Source organism: Beta vulgaris, chromosome 7 (genome assembly GCF_026745355.1).
Source record: "Beta vulgaris subsp. vulgaris cultivar EL10 chromosome 7, EL10.2, whole genome shotgun sequence".
Taxonomy (NCBI): Eukaryota; Viridiplantae; Streptophyta; class Magnoliopsida; order Caryophyllales; family Amaranthaceae; genus Beta; species Beta vulgaris.
In genome coordinates this window covers 19,833,868-19,849,022 of record NC_079208.1, presented here as the reverse complement: position 1 = coordinate 19,849,022, position 15,155 = coordinate 19,833,868, and the positions used below count along the sequence as shown (strand labels likewise).

Here is a 15,155-nt window from a genome sequence, read left to right as displayed (position 1 = left end):
ATTGCATTTGCTGCTTACATGGGATTTAAATTATATCAAATGGATGTTAAGTGTGCATTTTTAAATGGCTATCTAAAGAAGATGTATATGTTGAACAACCCCGGCTTTGAAAAAATAATCTCCCAAATCATGTCTACAAGCTTGATAAAGCTCTTTATGGGTTAAAACAAGCCTAGATCATGGTATGAGAGATTATCTAAGTTCCTTTTAGAAAACAATTTTAAAAGAGGAAAGGTTGATAAAACCTTGTTCCTAAAATCTAAAGGAACTGAATTTTGCTTGTTCAAATATATGTTGATGACATCATATTCGGAGCTACAATGAAACATTGTGCAAAGAATTCTCAATCTCATGAGAATGAATTTGAAATGAGTATGATGGGTGAGTTAAATTTCTTTCTTGGATACAAATCAAACAAACTGAAAAAGGAATAATTGTTCACCAACAAAAATACATAAAGGAACTATTAAAGAAATATGGCCTCGAAAATTCAAAGATAAATCACACTCCTATGGGAACTTCAACTAGATTAGATGAAGACTCCATAGGAACAAGTGTTGATCAAACAAAATATAGAGGAATGATTGGTTCACTTTTGTATCTAACTGCTAGTCGTCCAGACATAGCTTTCAGTGTTGGTTTGTGTGCTAGATTTCAAGCAAATCCAAAGAGTCTCACCTACTGCGTGAAGAGAATTCTTAGATATCTTAAAGGAACAGATGATCTTGGACTCTACTATCCAAGAAGTGATACATTCGAGCTAAAAGGATATGCAGATGCAGATTATGCTGGAGATCTTGTAAATAGGAAAAGCACCTCAGGTATGGCACAATTCCTTGGTCACAGTTTAGTTTCTTGGAGTACCAAGAAACAAAACACATTGCTTTATCCACTGCTGAAGCAGAATATGTAGCAGCTGCTGCATGTTGCTCTCAAATGCTTTGGATAAAACAACAACTTAGTGACTATGGAATAAACTTTAATTGTGTTCCTATTTATTGTGATAATATAGTGCATTAGTATTTCAAAGATCCAGTGCATCATTCAGAGTTAAAGCATATACATTCAGACATCACTTTTTAAAGAAAATGTGAAAAAGGTTTGATTAAACTTGAGTTTTGTCAAACTGAAATCAGATTGCTGATATACTAACTAAGCCTTTACAAAGAGATAGATATGAAAAATTAAGGCTTGAGTTAGGTTAATAAAATTAAGTATTGTTCCTATTCAATTCCCCCATGTTTGAATAATTTGATACTTGTGTGATATAGATATGTTTAATTGCCTAAGACCATTGCAAATAGAATGTTGAAACATAAACATGAATTCAAAGAATAAAACAACTCACAAATGTCACATAATACTCCCCTTACTGTTCCTAAGGTAAAGAAACATGCATAATATGAAGAACGTTGATGTGTAGCATAAGTTGTTCCTATAGCACAAGTTCCTTAGCTTTTAGGATCCAAAAATCCGAAAAATATAGGAATCAGATTTAATTAAATCATGATTCTCATTTATCTGTTTTTTGTATTTTTTATTTATTTTTTTGTTTTTACGCGTGTAACACTTCACCTATTGTTACATGCATTTCATCTTCCTCTTTAATTCATCTCATAAATTGTGTTCCTTAGACTCTTAAACTTTGCCATTCATAATCCTCCTCACACCTCTTCACAAACCATAAAACCCCAACCTTACTTCACAAAATGGCAAAAACATCATGCAATTCACCTTTTCCAAACACAAAATCTCCCAAAACCATGCAAACGGAAAACACCTCTTCTCCTAATTTTCCCCAAGACAAGATTGTTGAATCTTTTGGGGGAATTGCTGGTCAGAATAAGATAAACCACAACCTACTCTCTCCTGTCCACAAAGTCTTTGTATATTTAGTTTGGAGAGCACTCATTCCTCGAACTGAAAAGAGGAATGAAGTGGGTCTCTTGGACATGTGTTATATGTTCTGCCTAGATCAGCATATACAAATAAACTTTCCTTCTCTTTTCATCCAACATCTTACCCACTGTATAGAAAATAATTGTGTAGTTGGTTATGGCGCTTTGATCACCTCTCTCATTCATCACTTTAAGGTAAAGATAACTGGTTGGCCCACTTTAGGAATTAAGTAGGGAAATATTCTTAATGAGAAAACTCTAAGTGGTTTGGATCTCTCTGTGCAAGAGGGAGTACTAACTCAAGGGAGAACAGCTCCCAGTTCCTCTAGCAAGAGGAAACTGCCCAGGGCAGTTGAAGAGGAACTAGTAGATGTGATTTTGGAGGAACCAGTTCCTGCACCCATTGAACCCAAGGAACCTAAACCAAAGAGGCGCAAAACAGTTGCCAAAAAGCCTACCCCTCATGTTCCTACAAGAGTTACGCAGAGCTCTAGACTGAAAATTGTTGTTTCTGCCCCTGTTCCTTCTAACAAGGACTCTCGATTAGTTCTTTCTGATGTGGAGGAACAGGAACAAAACTCTACCAAGGAACCAACTCCTCCATCATCACCTAAACTCTCTGTTCCCCTCACTAAACTTTCTTCCATCTCTCCCTCATCTTTTTCTGTTCCTTCCAGCTTTGAACAGATAAAGGATGAGTTGACTGGTCCTAATCCCTTCTCCACCACCTCTACAAATCTTCCACCACCACCACCACCACCACCTTTTCTTCCTCACATATATACCACCACCTCTCCATCTGTTTCTACTCTAGGAACTGATGGTCCTTCAAACAACCCTAGCCCAGTTCCTCTACCAAAACCTCCTACTGCCTCTGGTTCTAAGGGTGAGGAACAAGTTCCTTCGGATGATTGTGGCTGGGTAAATGAAGTTTGTCTTCCTGCACAACATATGATAAAATTTAATAATCATCTTCACTGGACCTTAGATGATAAAACTGATAAGATGCCGGGTCTCATGAAAGTTCTAAGTGATATGGTGACTGAGCAACAGAAGAAGATGGAGACAATGGCCCTAGCCCTTGAGAGTTTGAAGCAGAAGGTTGGTGAAAATCATGGTGAAGTGATGAAGAAAGTGAAGGATGTGGTAGAAGAAGAAGTTGTTGAGGAACACCATTCCCCTTCCCTTTCCTAGTTCTTAGTTCCTCTTTGTCTTTCGAGGAACAAGATTGTTAGCTTTGCATCGTTTTTTCTTTCTCTTTTTCTTTCTTTGTCTCTTTTTGTAGTTCAAGGAACAAGTGCTATATAAATATGACTTTTGCTACTTTGTCTTCGTTTGTGATTTATGTGCATAATTTCTTCCTTGGAATGGCTAATATTCTGTGATTGATGTTTGAGCTAGTCTAACCTTTGTATATTCTAACTTAACCATGATTGGTGTTTGCTTATGGTCTCAAGGTCTTGAAATCAATTCATGAAATCATGCACAGTTTGCTCTTTTTGAAGATGACAAATGGGAAAAGATTTAAGGAACAAACTGTCAATAAAATAATAAAATGAAAATTTTTGTATGGGTAAATGAAAAATCAAAAAAATAGCTTAAGGTAAATGAAAAATCAAAAATAGGTTAAGGTAAATGAAAAATCAAAATCAAACATTAAGTGGGTTACTTAATTTTGTTGTATTTTTCATTTCTACTTTATTGTTTTATGTTTTTCATTCACTTATATTATTTTTTATTTCCTTAGTTTGTACCTTTGTTGTCATCATCAAAAAGGGGGAAATTGTTGAACCCTAGTTTTGATGATGACAAAGGAACAAAGATGCAAACTAAGTAGTGGACTAATGAGTTATTTAAGTGTATGATTTTTAAGGTATCATTGAAATGAACAAAGAGAATACTAAGTCAAGGAAGAAATCAAGTGAGTATTTTGAAGACTAAGTGAAGATGTTTCTCTAATTAATACTGGAGCAACATTGGAGCAAGAAGAATAAAGCAAGGCGTTTTTATTTTCTAGTACCATTGTAAAGGAACGAGTAATGTTGGTAAGGAACATTGGCAGTTTTATTTGAGAAAGATAGTCTATTCCTTTGTAAGGAACAGACGAATTGGCACTAAATAAATCAGTTAAAGGAACTTGTAAATAAAAGGAACTAGACTTAGGCTCGAAGCATTATAACGGTTCACTAATGGAAGTTGAGTAAATCATGCCTAAAAAATAGGTAACCGTTTTAATCTAAGAGAAAATCCATTTTTATGGAAAATCTTTTTAAGGAAAAGATTTTGTTTTTCGAAAAAGATAAGAAAAATATTATTCGGTTTTTAAAGGATTTTATTTAAAAGATAATATTTTCTTAAGGATTTAATTTCAGTCTTAATATTAAATCTGTTTTAAATTAAAACTGATTTTCAGATAATGCTCAAGTAATTCCTATATTCTAGGAGCAGTAATTAAGACATGTCCACATCTAAGAAGTGATCATGGGATCATGGGATGTGTTAAGGAACGTGTTCCTTAAACGAAGGAACATCATGGGATAATGGTTTTTCACAAATACACGTTTTAATTCCCACGTTCTATATTACTGTCACTATAAATATTGAAGTCTAAGTAAGTTCCAAATTGTGTCTGACTAAGTGATTTAGTGAGTTTAACTAATTAAGTGTCAGTGCCTTAGTTCTCTCATAATAGCCATTTGTTATTTGCTTACTTACTCTAATTCCACTAAGCTTATTTCGATCAATTATATTTTGGTTTTTGGGGTAAGGGGACTTTGAGTGAAGTTCTGTAAGAGAGAATCTTTGAGTGAAGCTAGTAAGAGTGAGAAAACTTCGAGTGAAGTTGAGAGGAACTGCTGTTAAGGGAACAGTGGCTCAGGAACTTGAGTTTAGGAACTCAAGGTGTGGCTCGAGAATTGAATTAGGTTGTAACAAAGTTGTTTGGCCTAATTAGTGAAAGAGTTGAGTTTAAAATCCCTAGTGGTCGAGGTTGTTTCTTCTTGTTGGACCCAAGAAGTTTTTCCTCGTGAAAATCCCTTGTGTTCCTCTAGCTTGTTTATTTGTTTAAGTTTAAATTTCCGCAAAAAATTACGTTTATTTCTACACATACAATTCACCCCCCCTCTTGTAGTGTTCCTAGGGAAATAACAGTTGATAAGTTAGTTAGTTATTTATCTTTATCCTTTAAGCTTTACTAGATAAGTTAGGATTCTTGTAATATAAATAGAGAATTTCGGCCATATTAATAAAGTAGAGATTATTTTTGAGTTAATTCTTGTGAGTTAAAGATTTAGGAGAGAATCCAAAACCCTAGTTGAACTTTGAGACGAAATACGCCTAAGTTCTTCATATCCTAGTTACTATTTACTACTTTTGTTACTATTTCATTAAAGAATCAATCAAGAAACCTTAAAGAACCATTCTTTAAATCAAGATTCGTTCAAGATTATATAAAGATCCAATCTTTCATATAGAAAAGCCACTAAACTACATCAAAGAGCCTAAATTAAGTGATTCTTGCTTCAAGAAACACATCAAGTGGTGTAGCTGCTGCCTCTTTTTCCTGCACCTCTACTTCACCTCCTCCATGCCTGACGATCACCAATCCTTGCATGACGCCATTAAGGCTACCCAAGAACAAGTTCAACTACCCGCGGCTCAGATGGCTGCTATGACCACGAAAGTTTCCACCTTTGAACGTGATGTAAACTTTGCACGACCACCTCCACATCATTTTAGGCGTGAAAATGACTTAAGGTTGGTTGATTTGCCTTCCTTTGATGGAAACCTCAACCCTGAAACATATTTGGAGTGGGAAAGCAGGTTGGATCGGTTCTTTTATCACAAGAACTTCAGTGATGGTTCACGTTTTTCCTATGCTATTCTAAAGCTCACCAAGTACGCTTCACTTAGGTACGATTCCACGCGTACTAGGCGTGCAAGAGAGGACAAACAACCCATTGATTGCTGGTCCTCCCTCAAAACTAAGATGCGCAAATGTTTTGTGCCTAGAACCTACTGACAAGAGCTTTTTATGCGCCGCAATTCCTTGCATCAAGCCACTATGAGTGTCGAACAATACATTAAAGAGTATGAAAGGCTCCATATGGCGTGTGATATTAAAGAAGAGGACGAATAGAAGAGCGCTCATTTTCTTGTTGGTTTAAACAAGTTCATCGCCAATGTGGTTGAATTGCAGCAATATGTAACGTTTGATGATGTGTGCCTTCTTGCTTCCAAGGTTGAGCGCCAACTAAACGAGCATCGTTTTAAGAAGCCCTCATGGTTTAGCCCACCTTCTCCCTCGTTGGATGCTTCGTCAAGCACGCCTTCCCCCACGCCTGAATTGTCGAGTGATAAGCCCAAGGCATAAGAGCCCTCCACCACATCTCCTTCTATTCCTTCAAGTGCCATGAGCAAGGCCAAGAAACCTCAATGTTTTTGTTACCAAGGCCTCAGTCATATAGTCCCATGCTTCGAAGACTAAAACTTGTGGTCAAGTGTTTTTTCTACAGGGGGAGTATAATGCGTGGCTAAGGTGAAGAGTCCAAGTTCTGTTAGGACATCTATGCAGTATTCTAGTTCTGTTAGGAGACTATGTAGCTTAATTGTTTTTAATTGTTTTAATTTAGGTGTTTAAGTGATGAAGGAATCCTATTATACTTAGGAGTCTAATTCCTTTGTCATTTAGTCTGATTAGGAGTCTTATTTTTATGTTTATCTTAAAATAGGCGTGTGAATTAGATATTTTAGTTAGTTTGTTATTTATCTTTATCCTTTAAGATAAAGATAGATAAGTTAGTTAGTTATTTATCTTTATCCTTTAATCTTTACTAGATAACTTAGGATTCTTGTAATATAAATAGAGAATTTCGGCCACATTAATAAAGTAGAGAATATTTTTGAGTTAATTCTTATGAGTTAAGATTTAGGAGAGAATCCAAAACCCTAGTTGAACTTCGAGACGAAATACGCCTAAGTTCTATATATCCAGGTTACTATTTACTACTTTTGTTACTATTTCATTAAAGAATCAATCAAGAAACCTTAAAGAGCCACTTAAAATCAAGATTCATTCAAGATTCAATAAAGATCCAATCTTTCATATAGAAAAGGCACTAAACTACATCAAAGAGCCTAAATTAAGTGATTCTTGCTTCAAGAAACACATCAGGATCCTTGGGCCTTAACTACATCCCTAGTTCCGAGATCCTCGCTACCAAATTTTGGCGCCGTTGCCGGGGAGCGCAACGGAGGTTAACTTTGGATTATTTGTTTTATGAGTTACAGTTGTTTATTATTTCCATATTCTTAATTCCTTGCTTGGGTCGTTAAGTCTGTCCTTGTTATTAATAACCCTCTACTTAGCTTTGGTGTTATACATGAGCACAAACCCCGCAGGTGATACTCCATTCCCAAAGAGGCAAAGGGATAGACCTCCGAAAAGGTAAAGGGGTAGACCTCCGAAAAGGAAAAGGGGTAGACCTTGAGTTATTTCACCATCTCCATGAGTAAGAGTTAGTGATACACCGGGCTCATCTTCTCAGGGTACTCCAATAATTTCTATTTTTGCTCCTAGAATGGTCGGGAATCAACAAAGAACTCTTGAGGACTATGGGGTTCCAATGGCATTCGAGGAGAGAAGTGGTATTAACCGTCCGCCTCTTCCGGATGGTAATTACGAATTTTCAAGCCAATTGATAAGAATGATCAAGGAAAGACAATTTGAAGGGAGAGGTAGTGAATGTCCTTACAAGTATCTTGATCACTTTGTAATTACGAATTTTCAAGCCAATTATTAATGAGCATCATGCTACAGAAGAGCAAACTCGACTTCATCTCTTTTACTTTTCACTTGATGGTAGAGCTTTGGCATGGCTTGAGTCACTTCCCGATAATTCTCTAACAACATGGGGGGAGGTACTAAGGCCTTTTTGAGGAGATTTGTTGCGGAAGAGAAGACGGCGGAGCTAAAACGTCAAATAGCTACATTCTCTCAACTAGATGGTGAGACATTGAGTGAAGCATGGAAAAGGTTCAAGGACTTGAGACGAGCTTGCCCTCATTATGGTTATGACTTGGCTACACTTTTGAGATCTTTTTATGATGGCCTAAATCCCATAGCTCGTGCTAAGTTTGATGCGGGTGCGGGAGGGCAGCTTTTGTAAATTAACTTGAATGATGTAGAAGCCACCATTGAAGAGGTAGCAAGACATAGTGCTTGGGGTGGTTCCGGCCGAAAAAAAATACAAGGATCACGGTAAGATAGATGTTGACAATTATGAAGCTTTGGCGTCCAAGTTGGAAGTTGTGATGAAAAAGCTTGACAAGATCAACTTGGCATCGTTTTCATCATCAAGCCTGGTAAATGTCTTACAACCTTGTGAAACATGTGGAGGTTGTGATCATATAACGGCTCATTCATGGCACATTGGAGCAAGTAGTCGCAACAGGAGCCCGAAATGACCCCTACGCACCTACTTTTAATCCTGTTTGGAGAAATCACTCAAATTTTGGGTGGAAGCAAGGAAACCAACAATCTCACCAACCACAACCCTATTACCGAACACAACAAGCACCCTTCCAAAACCAAAACCAATTCACTCAACCATAAACAACCAATTTCAAGCCACTTCGAGACCACCTCCCGGTTTCAATCAAGGGGGTGGTTTCCAAGCACAAAGATCCCCGTATAACCCTCCCCCGTCACAAAAGACTTCAGTTGAAGCCGCACTTGAAGCCTTCATGACCCAACAAACTAAATCCAATGCAGAAGTGTCCTCCACCATCGAACAAATGCAAGCTCAAAAATAAGATGATGGAGACACAACTTGCGCAATTAAGCCCAACAAATTAGCCAACAACAATCACTTTCGAGCCAACCTAGTAGCAACCCTGCTAATCATGATAGAGTGAATGTCATTACCTTGAGATCGGGTAAGACATATGAGGGCCCGGTTATGAAACAAGTTGAGGTTGAGAAGGAAAAAAGTGAAGTAGTTGTGGAGAAAAAGAGTGAAGAAGAGAAAAAAGAAAGAAGGAGAGAATGAAAAACAAAAGAGTGACAAAAATAAAGAGGACGAAGAAAAAGAATACGGGAAAGGAGTGCCAACTCGGCAATATCTCACGACAATTCCTGTTTCGCAAAAAATTTACAGCGAAAAAGTTGAATAATAAACTTACTCAATTTATTGAACTCATGTAGGGCATCCAAATCAACATTCCATTCTTGCTAACTATAAAGGAGATGCCGGCCTATGCAAAGTTTCTAAAAGATCTCTTGACTCATAGAAATAAACTTGATGATGCAACGGTTTCTCACCTTCCGCACAATGTTAGTGCGATCATTCAAGGAATTATGCCGGAAAAAAGTCCGATCCGGGTGCTTTTCTAATTCCGGTAAAAATGGAAGGTGTTGAACAAAAGAGTGCTTTGGCCGATCTTGGACCCGGAGTGAGTTTAATCCCCTTAGATATAGCTAGGAAGCTTAATCATGCTTTGGATTCATCAAGGGGAACTATTCAATTGAGTGACCGCACCATTAGAAGATCCATTGGAGAATTGATAGATGTTTCGGTTCAAGTTGGTAAGTTCACCATTCCTCGTGACTTTGTGGTGATGGACATGGATGAGGATCCTTGCACACCTTCGATACTAGGGAGGCCGTTCTTAGACTGCTAGAATGCTCTTTGATTGTGATAACAACACTCTTACCTTGAGAGTTGGAGATGAGAAAATGGTGTTTGGGTTTCCAAGGTCCATGAAAAAGCCACTTATGTAAGAAGTTATTAGAGTTGATGTGCTAGATGAAGAGATTAGGAAGATGGAGAGAGCCATGGAGCTTGAAGACCCTCTCCAAAAGACTTTGTGGGGTGAGATAGGTAGTGGTACACTAGAAGAAGAGGAATATGAGAAGCTCCTAGATGAGTCCGAGGTCTACCACTCACCACATGGAAGGTTTGAAGTAGTTAAAGTTCATTTGGAGGAGAGTTCTACGCCTAATCCTAAGGTTGAGTTAAAACCCCTCTCCATCTCATTGAAAAATGATTTCTTAATAATGACAAAGCTTTTCCTGTTATTATTAATGCGAAGCTAGAAGGCACCCAATTGAAAAATTTGATACATGTTTTCAAAGAAAATAGAAGTGCCTTCGGCTACTCGCTTAATGATCTTAAGGGGATAAGCCCATCGCTTTATATGCACCATATCTATCTTGAAGATGATCAAGCTTCATCCATTGAACCTCAAAGGAGATTAAATCCAAATATGAAAGAAGTTGTGAACAAATGAGGTTTTGAAACTACTCAAGGCCGCGATAGTCTGTTGTATTTCAGATAGTAAATGGGTAAGTCCAGTCCAAGTAGTTCCAAAAAAAGGAGGCTTGACCAAAGTTGATAATGAGCACGGTGAGGTTGTATCCACAAGTTCGGTTACGGGTTGGAGGATGTGTATAGATTATAGAAAGTTGAAACAAGTCAACCCATAAAGATCGTTTCCCGATCCTTTTCATTGACCAATGCTAGAGAGGTCGGCGAGTCATACACACTTTTGTTTCCTTGATGGGTACTCCAGATATTTACAAATTCTGATTGACCCATAAGATCACAAATTTTATGTGTCCTTATGGCACCTTTGCTTATCGAAGGATGCTATTTGGATTGTGTATTGCTCCTTCAACGTTCCAAAGATGTATAACCGCCATCTTCTTCGACATGCTTGAGTCGGAAATAGAGGTTTTTATGGATGATTTCTCAGTGTGCGGTTCTTCATTTTGACATAGGTCTTAACAATTTGTCTAAAGTGCTTCAAAGATGTCAAAAGATGAGCTTGGTACTCAATTAGGAAAAATGTCATTTCATGGTAGAAGAGGGAATTGTTCTTGGTCATGTGATCTCTAGTCGGGGCTTTAAGGTTGATCCCACTAAAGTTGAGACAATCAAACGCCTTCCACCTCCAACAAATGTTAGGGGTGTAAGGAGTAGAGATGGAAATATCCAGCATATGATCCGATCACCCGCTTCACCCGCACTATTAAACGGATGGAAAACCCGGTTTAAACGGATGAGAGGCGGGTGACGGGTTAACGGGTGACGGATTCGGGTGATAATTTTTCATCCATCACCCGATTATATATATATATATATATATATATATATATATATATATATATATATAACTTATTTTCTTATGCAAATTGCTGTGGGTTTTATGTTGTTGGGCTACTGGATTTTTTTCTCCCTTCACCCGGTAATCACCCGATCCATCCGTTTCACCCGCGGGTGATGGATGGATGGATTCGGGTGAACATTTATGCGGGTGATGGATGGATCGGGTGAAGCGGGTGGATGCGTGTGATGGATGCGTGTGACGATCCACCCGCCCCGAACCCCATCCATTTCCATCTCTAGTAAGGAGTTTTCTTGGTCATGCCGATTTTTATCGGCGTTTCATTAAAGGTTTTTCATAAATGGCCATGCCTTTGACTCAACTTTTAGCAAAAGATGCCCCCTTTGTGTTTACTAATGATTGTCTACAAGCTTTTGATAGGTTGAAAGATGTGTTTGTTTCGGCCCCAATAATGCAACCACCTAATTGGGAGCTCCCTTTTAAGCTCATGTGTGATGCTTTGGATGTTGCGGTGGGTGTCGTTCTAGGCCAAAGGAAGGAGAACAAGCTTCATGCAATCTACTACGTAAGCAAGACTTTAGATGATGCACAAAAGAACTACTTCACAATCGAGAAAGAGCTATTGACGGTGGTCTATGCAATTGAAAAGTTTTTTCCTTACTTGTTAGGGTCGAAAATCACTATATTCACCGACCACTCAGCATTGAAGTATTTAATGTGAAAGAAAAAAGCTAAGCCAAGGCTTATCCATTGGATCCTATTGTTACAAGAGTTCGACATTGAACTCAAGGATAAAAAGGGTGCGAAGAATTCGGTGGCCGATCACTTGTCTAGGCTTCCGTTAGAATGCATGGAAGGAGTTGAGCCAAAGATTGATGACTCATTTCCGGACGAAAAGCTAGTTGCAATAGTGAAGGAATCGGTTGCTTGGTTTGCCGACTATGCTAACTACCTTGCTTGCAACTTGATACCTCCGAACTTGGATTCCTAACAAACGCGAAGGTTTTTGAGAGATGTCCAAAACTATATTTGAGAAGATCCTTTGCTCTTCAAAAGAGGTCCAGATAGTATCTACCGTAGATGCATTCCAGAAGCTGAGGTTAAAAATGTGATTAAAATGTGCCATTCATCCCCTTGTGGTGGGCATATGGGTGTCACCAAAACAGTGGCAAAGATTTTAGAGAGTGGTTTATGGTGGCCTACCTTGTTACAGACGTGTGGATGATTGTTAAAAGATGCGATGCTTGTCAAAGATCGGGTAACATTGGAAGGCGGAATGAAATGCCTATGAACACAACTCTTGAGTTGGAAGTATTTGACGTTTGGGGCATGGACTTCATGGGACCCTTTCTTAGCTTATTTAGAAGTAGATACATTCTAGTAGCATCCGATTATGTTTCGAAATGGGTGGAAGCTTTGGCATCTCCTACCAACGATGCCAAGGTTGTAATGAAAATATTAAAGAAGGTGATGTTTCCAATTCGGGGTTCCAAGAGCAATCATTAGTGATGGAGGATCACATTTCACAAGGAGGTCCTTCAAGATACTTTTAGAGAAGTATGGAGTCCGACATAAAGTTGCTCTTGCCTATTACCCGTAAACGAGGGGTCAAGTGGAAGTCTCAAATTCGGAAATAAAGATGACACTTGAGAAAGCTGTTGATCGATCAAGAAAGGATTGGTTAAGTAAGGTTGATGATGCTTTATGGGCTTATAGAACGGCCTACAAGACTCCTATTGGCACTACACCTTATAAGCTTGTCTATGGCAAGTCATGCCATTTACTGGTTCAGCTTGAGCATAGATTATATTGGGCTATCCAGGCTTTGAATTTCGACCACAGTTCGGCCGGCGAAAAACGAATGCTTGATGATACATATTGATAAAGCATATGAGAGCATTAGTTAAGAGAGTTAAAGAACCGTACTCAAAGAAAAACAAAGAAACTGACCCGATTTGTCCTAAGACAAACAACCACCACTTTTACAACTCAAAGTACCACCAAAAAAGGCTAATACAAGGTTGAACAACTAATCTTACAACATACTTTACGAGCTTAGCCCTCACCTCAATGGATGACAAGCAAACAGTAAATATTTTTTATAAACAAAACCAACCCGGTTTTGGACATAAAGCACACTTGTTTTCAATTAGAGAGAAATCTCTGGTTTTTCATTAATCAAAGCTTAAATTTTACAAGCAAGCGGATAACTATTTATAGTACATCATGTCAAAATTATGTAGGAAACAAAGATCTACAAATACTATTAAAATAAGCTAAAAGTTAGAAGAGCTATTGTATTCGGTTTTAGGACCTTTCTCCATCATTCTGCCTATTTCTCATGATTAGCTTATCCAGTGGCTAGGAAACCAGTTCTAGGGTTTCCTGCACTTGAAGAGCTTTCCATACATTGGTCACACGTCCCAAAATGTGGAGAAATGGCTGCTACACATTGATTTCTTCTCCAGGCTTTTTCTTTTCTTTTTACACGTTGCCCAGCTGCCTTTGTGGAGTTTTCTTCCTTAAGAAGTTAAGGCAAGCAGCTGCATCATGCTATGATAAGAAACTAGCTTAAGCACATAGGTGACTAAGCACCTTACAAAAATTCAGAAGAAAAGATTAACAAAAACGTTACAAAAGATATTCTAAAAACCGACTAAACATCTAACAACGTTTAACTAACACTCTAGGACACTTAGAGCTAATTAAACTCAAAAACTGAATTTCTAAAGCATTATTATCATTATTTATAAGAAGATTAGTAATAGGAATAATAGAACTCGATGCTCCTGCATCATTCTCTCCCGCTTGGGAAGAATCTTCTTGTAAATCAAACTCTTCATCTACAAATGGAGCTAGATCACTAACGTTGAAGGTTGCTGAAATGTTACCCATTTCACTTGGTAACTCGATTTTGTAAGCGTTGTTGTTGATCTTCTCCAACACTTGAAAGGACCATCACTCCTGGGCATAAGCTTGTTCTTCCTTCTTGATGGAAACCGTTCCGTCCTTAGGTGTAACCACACTAGATCTCCTAGTTTGTAGAGCACTTCCTTTCGATTCTTGTTTGCTCTAATCTTGTAGGCTTCATTCACCTTCTCAGTTCTAGTTTTGATTTGTTCATGTAGCTTCTTCATTTCTTTGGCCTTCACTTCATCTTGTTTGTTACTATGCACGTCAATAGGAAATGGAAGTAAATCAATAGGTTTTCAAGGACTAATCCCATAGTTTACCTCGAATGGTGAGTGCTTTGTAGCATAAGTTGGAGATCTATTGTAAGCTGACTCAACATGAGCTAGCTTTAGATCCCAATCTCTTTGAGACTTGTTCACTAACGTCCTTAACAAGGTTATTAAGGTCCTATTTGTCACCTCTGCTTGGCCATCAGTTTGTGGGTGAGCTGTAATACTAAAAAGGAGCTTAGTACCTAGCATCTTCCATAAGGTCTTCCAAAAATAGGTTAAGAACTTTATGTCCTTATCTGAAACAATGGACTTAGGAACACCATGAAGACGTATAACATCTTTAGAGAACAAATCAGCAACATGAATAGCATCATCAGTTTTATTACAAGAAATAAAATGAGCCATTTTAGAGAATCTATCCACGACCACCATGATTGCATCCTTGCTTCTTTGAGTTCTAGACAAAGCTACAATGAAATCCATGCTAACATCTTCCTATGGTTGATTTAGGACTGGTAGGGGCATATAGAGACCTTGATGAAAGGTACTCTTAGCCTTTTGGCATGTACAACAACGAGCAAGAACTCCATGAACATCACCAGCTAGTTTGGGCCAATAAAAGTGCTCTTGGAGCACGTCTACTATTTTGTTGATGCCAAAATGACCAGCTAGGCCTCCTCTATGCACTTCACGTATTAATATCTCCCTTAGGGAACACTTTCGAATGCATAGCTTGTTGTTCTTGAAAAGAAATCCATCTTGCAATGAATAGGTGCCAAATGCACCTTCTTTGATGATTGGTGAGAAATCCGGATCTTCCAAATACAACTCTTTAAGATGTGAAATCCAAGAACTTGTGCCTCCATAAGAGAAAGCATAGAATGCCTCCTTGACAATGCATCTGCAACAGTGTTAGAAACTCTAGTTTTATAGTTAGAAACTCTAG

The 15,155-nt window shown here is 38.1% G+C and overlaps 1 non-coding gene across 1 annotated transcript; it reads right to left on the bottom strand.

Moving 5' to 3' along the window:
* Nucleotides 1–7,864: 7,864 nt before the first annotated feature.
* On the bottom strand, nucleotides 7,865–7,971 carry LOC125492081 (small nucleolar RNA R71). The gene has a single exon (XR_007268529.1). It is a non-coding gene; the product is annotated as a small nucleolar RNA R71 (small nucleolar RNA).
* Nucleotides 7,972–15,155: the final 7,184 nt, after the last annotated feature.